At 33.3% G+C, this 6,000-nt stretch overlaps 1 long non-coding RNA gene across 1 annotated transcript; it reads left to right on the top strand.

Annotated features, from left to right (window-relative positions):
* The first annotated feature begins 664 nt into the window (after window positions 1-664).
* LOC118680704 (uncharacterized) lies at window positions 665-1,444 on the top strand. Its single transcript, XR_004976308.2, has 3 exons — window positions 665-979; window positions 1,036-1,143; window positions 1,201-1,444. It is a non-coding gene; the product is annotated as an uncharacterized lncRNA (long non-coding RNA).
* The last annotated feature ends 4,556 nt before the right edge of the window (window positions 1,445-6,000 follow it).

Raw genomic sequence — 6,000 nt, 5'->3', positions numbered from 1 at the left:
GAAAAATAAAAATTAATCCAAATGCTAATTCGTTTGCTTTTTAAATACATTATTTACAACCCTGCTCTGATCACATCTTTAGAGTTAAAACGTTTAGGTTAAAGCAGCGTTGCAAATAAGAAAATAATTGAATTAACATTTTAATTAAATTTTGTTTCATTCAGCAATCCCAAAAACAGATTTAAAAAAAATTTTATCATGCATTCCAGATTGAAAACAAAAACACAATTTTTAATCCCAGCTACAGGATTAAAAATTTAGTTTTACCAGATTAGCAAAAAAATGAAAAATTTGGGTCCCAAGTATAAAATTAAAAATTAAAAAGAGAAATTGTTTTAAAAATATTTTTCGTGTTTGCGTACTTCATTTAAATTAAAAAATTAAATTTTCAATTTACAATATTTAATCGCAAACGGTTTGGATTAAAAAGTAGATCCCAACATCGGGATTTAACAGAAAGATTTACTTTTTAATCCCTTATTTCTTAATTAAAAAACTCGCAACCCTGTATAAAAGCTTAAAATATTAAAAATTGATACAAAAATTAAAGAAAACTTGAAAATTGTAAACACTGAGTAAAAACACAAATCATTTAATATTCTTTTGGAATGATGCGATAATAATAAATTAAACACAGGCCTCGATATAATTATATAGTATAGTAATTCCCGGAAATTCTTAAATTTTCTCATAAATAGCCGTACAAGAATATTCAAGTTAAAGTTTAGTGAGTTTCGCATATTCATATGTAAATATATCATACAATATATTCTAACATATATGAACGCAAAAATGTGATTGTATACAATTAAAAAATAAGAATTGGAAAAATCAACTGCTTTCGATATAGAAGGTGTAACTATACTTAATTTTCGGCAAATATTGGAACCAGGCCAAATATTGGTGTATTTCAAATATAGGAGCTTACCCACTACATATAAATGCAATCAAGCATACACAAAAGCATGGAATTTCTCAAGTAAATTGTATCAGAAAGTTGGAAAATTTCTTTATTGAAACCATTTTTCTTATCAGTGAAATGCCAGTTATGGGTATAAGGCATACGCACATTATTTACATGGCTTTGGTAAAAGATAAATCGCCGACAACTGCACATGGAATTCGAACATTATTGTGAAACAAGTAAAATTACAAAACTTTTAATACTTAACATATAAAACTAAAAATATTTTCTGCTAGATTTTACAGCGACAAACCCAACTGATGACGTTTAATCAAATGAAAAAGGATTATTTATTTATGGCGCAAAATTCGGAGATTTAGTTCTTCTATATTCTGCTGAAGCCAGCGCCGTAATGAGTGATGAGGAGGTTGAACATGTGTACGTGGATACGATATTTGAACATATATTAGTTTAATTTTTTTGGTAAATGTATAGTTTAGGTCCCCCGTCGACGGAGGCCTCGAAAATTAAATTTTTTTAAATCAGAAAATAGAGGTAAAATAATGCAAAATCAATGCGGTTTTGCAAAGGTGAATCCTAAGTCAGGTGAGAGAAAATTCGTTTGTGACCTATTCCGCCCTTAAGAAGCAATATTCTTTAAATGTGAATGTTTCAACCATTCGAAAGTTATTAATCAAAAACAATTTGAAAGCTAAAGTTGCTCGGAAGGTACCGTTTCTGACCAAATTCAATATAAAATAAACGGTTAAAATTTGCTGAAGATCGTGCTGAGTGGTCAGCTAGTAAATGTCGAAACATTCTTGGGTCAGATGAAACCAAAGAGAGTTTATTCAACTATGGCCGAGGTAGTCTTTCTGTGCGAAGACCGCCCAATACCGAATCCCTTCCACAACACAATATACTTGTAAATACGATAAAACATTGCGGTGGGAGTATAATGGTTTGGGGGTGCTTCTCATATTATGGAACAGGTCCACTATTTTGGATAGAGGGTAGAATGGATGCATTACAATACACCAAAATTTTAAATGAAACCATATTACCTTATGAGTAGTTTAATATGCCACTTCAATGGGTGTTTCAACAATATAACGACCCGTAACACAGAATGCCAGAATTTAGTGGATTATATGCCCAGACTTTGCACAGCAGTTATAAAAAACAATGGATACTGCACTAAATATTAATGTAACAGTTATTATTTTTTTATCCTTTCTATTGATTATTTCATCAAAAATTACAGCTTTCAAATCACAGGAAACAAATAAATATAAAAATCGTCTTCTGGCTCTATTTCATCGCACATCACTGTATATACATACATGTTCCTTGGCAAAAAAGTAAGGACGAGTTCGTTACGATGGGCGTAATCGTACCCCTGGCGCGCACACAAAACGTCATTATTCGAAAACGTATATGTAAAGTGTAATAACAAGCTATATTACCAAAATTTGCACAGGACAGATTTTTTTAACCCTTCTTGCGATGGTGTGAAAATAGATGAAATCGGATTATAACTCCGCCCACTCCCCGTATAACGGTTTGGTTAAAAACTACTGAAAGTGCGATAAATCAATAACTAAAGGTGTAAGAGGTATTACATTTTACATCCACGATGACACAAGAGGGTTTTATAGGCCGTTCCCACGACAGTCGGGTCTACGTAACCGGAACGGACCTGGATTTAATCCGGCCAAGGACTGTCAACTCGGTAGAATTCTGCCGCTACAACAACAACAACAACAACAGGGTTTTATAGGAGCGGTTCTTAAAATTGGACAATGGGCCTGGCACTGCCCATTTTAAGATAAAATCACATACCTCGGGACCTGCTCGACCGATTTCAACCAAATTCGGTACCAAGGACTACAAGTATTTTGACATTCCCATGTTACAATGCGAAAATAGGCGAAATTTCACTACAACCACGCCTACTTCCCATATACAAATTAAGCACCAATTAATTTAGGATAAAACTTTTCCCGAAAGGTGCCTTTGCAGTGTGCCACCTTATAACCAAAAATTGTCCAAATGAAACCAAAACTGTTCAAGCTCCGAGGTACCGAATATGTGGACCCCAGTGCATATAGTTGACTTTTTACCGAAAATATCGGTCAGTCTGTAAGATATGTAATTGAAATCCTTTCCTGATAATTTTATTTTTCCAAAATGGGCTGAATCGGGTCAATACATCCCTTAGCCTTCATATACCCAATATAAAGATTTTCGATCTTCCGGGTATGCATATCGGCCAATACGAGATATGTATATCTCAATGAAAATGAGAGAGCGTGTTTCAGATGATTGATTGTGAAACCTTGACTTAGCCCCTATACTTGTATGACTAATAACAGAATTTTTCGAACATCCGGCTGACTTTACTCCATGTAGATTGGTGATGGTACGTGAGGTACCTTAATGGAACCTGGGGAGCATTTTATTAGTATGTGGTATTGGCAAAAATAGATAAAATCGGGTCAATACTGCCCCCAATTCCCATATACTAGATACAAGTATAATGATTTTCGTTTTTCTAACAAGCTTAACGCCGAATATGTCGCTCATTGAAAATTATTGCTTCAAAATATGTTCACAAGTATAACTCAGTAATGACCATTAATGGAATCTGCCCTACCCTTTCTCTGCCCCTAATATACTCCATATAATGATTTCCGTCTTTCCATCTGACTTTAAACCGTTTAGGTTGGTCAAAATATGATATGATGATATATATGAGAAGTTTTAAAAAAAAATAATAAAAGTTTCGGTTACTCCCGCCCTTAGCCATTCCTTACTTGTTTATTTTTTTTATAAATACCTATATATATTTATATTTTTTTAATATAATATATTTATATTTCTTCTGTGCGTGTGTATGTCACTGAACTCCTCCTAGACGGCAGGACCGATTTTGTTGAAATTTTTTGTGTGAGTTCAAGGGGCGTCGAGGATGGTTTAGATTCACAATTCGATCAACTAGATAATATTTTCACAATGAATTTATTTATTTTTTATATTGTTGTTGATGTAAGAACGTTTTACATAGAATTCTGGTCAGATATTTAAAAGTATATTTGAGTTGAGTCTTGAATAATAATTTTCATCAAAAGGGTCCAGATTGTTACAGCTTATTAAAATATGTTTGAAATTTTCGAATTAACGACGTGTGTACAGGACAACATCTGTCGGGTCTGCTAGACTCATTGACTGATCGGGAAACACGCAAAGTTGTATCTCTTGTAATTGCATTCGCAAACGAACATATAACCAAGCCTATATCTTTCTGGGAATCGGTTTTATGGTCGGATGAGACCAAATATTGTGTATTTGGAATAAAAGGAAGACAGATGGTGTGGCGAAAACTGGTACGGCCTTTGAAGCACGAAATCTTTCTTCAACCGTAAAGCATAGGGGGTGGAGTTCAATTGTAGGGGTGTATGGCAGCAAGAGGAGTTGGTGGCATTGAGTTTATTGAAAATATAATGAATAAATTTGATTATCTAAATATTTTAAATCGACAAATGAAGCAAAGTGCTGACAAATTAGGATTGCCAAACGTGTCTTGTTTCCAACAGGACAATGACCCTAAGCATACAGCGGAACTTGTTCGCCTTTGGCTTCTTTACAATTCTCCAAAACAGCTACATTTAACTCCACAATCACATAACCTCAATCCTATTGCGCATTATGGGCTCTATTGGAGCGCAGAATTCGTACACATACGATTACCAGCAAAGAAATGCTCAAGGAGTAAAATCTCGACTGAAGATATGAGGAAATTAGTACATTCCATATCTAAACGTCTAGCAGAAGTCCTAAAATAATTATTTTTAAACGCAAAGCTAGGGTTTAATAAATCAAAAAAAAAAAAAATTGTAATCTCTTAATTAGTCAAACTTTTATTTTAGTTTATAAGATTTTGTACCCAGTGAGCGGAGACTTTTTCTACCTAGTGTATATATATTTTTTTAATTTTAATTTTTTATTTTTTTATTCATTTTTGAACTAATTACAGTTACAATATTGTCGAATTGAATAGTTGCCGTTTTATCTTCGTAGCGAGCAGAAGTTTGCTTATTGGCTCAGAACCACTACAGTGTTTAAATGGTGGTGCAAGGGATATCTTTCGAATATAAAAAATTTTTTCATTTGATTCCAAAATGTTTATGGCGTTATAAATCGACCGCGGTTATTGAAGGACATAACATATTTGGAAAAAGTAGGTAATATATGCAAATGTATATACTCGTATGGGTCTACAATAGTACTGCTATTTGTCGTATTTTTTGCTATTACATTTTATTTTATTTGTTTATATAATATTTGTATACCCTGAACAGAGTAGATTAAGTTGTCACGAAGTTTATAGCACCCAGAAGGAAACGTCGGAGACCCTAAAAATATATATGTACAAGTATATTCAATGATAAGCATGACGAGCTGAGTAGATTTAGCCATGTCTGTCTGTATATACGCAAACTAGTCCCTCAGTTTTTGAGCTATGGAGATTAAATTTTATGCACGTCATTTTCTTCCCAAGAAGTTGATCATTTGTCGAAATCACCGATATCAGATCACTATAACATATACATAGCTGTCATACAAACTGAACGATTGAAATAAGTATTTATATGGAAAAGTTTTTTATTTGACATGGTATATTCACGAAATTTGGCACGGATTATTAGGTATGTAGACTGGCTGTCCATTGGGATATTACCCAAGGTAACACTACAATATCTCACGAAATTTTCCAAATCGGACACATATAACTTGTAGCTGCCAAACTGACTGGTCAAAATCAATTTCTTACTGTTTTATTTGGCGAAATATCATCACGAAATTGACATGGATTATTGCCCAAGACAACGTTATAATCTCTGAACAAATTATTCAGATTGGACCACTAGTTTTATACATGGAATAACATGTTGCCATTTCAATAGGGGTTCACAAAAACGACAAATAGCACATCTTGTGAACTCTAGAAATATTTATATACACATGTAAATAAACAACAAATCCTTTTTATTAAATAATACACTTCCAATAGGAACAGCTTGACCGCATACATA

This window comes from Bactrocera oleae, chromosome 3 (genome assembly GCF_042242935.1).
Source record: "Bactrocera oleae isolate idBacOlea1 chromosome 3, idBacOlea1, whole genome shotgun sequence".
In the NCBI taxonomy this organism is placed as follows: domain Eukaryota; kingdom Metazoa; phylum Arthropoda; class Insecta; order Diptera; family Tephritidae; genus Bactrocera; species Bactrocera oleae.
Note: the sequence above shows the minus strand (reverse complement) of the source record. Positions and strands in the feature narration are given on the sequence as shown.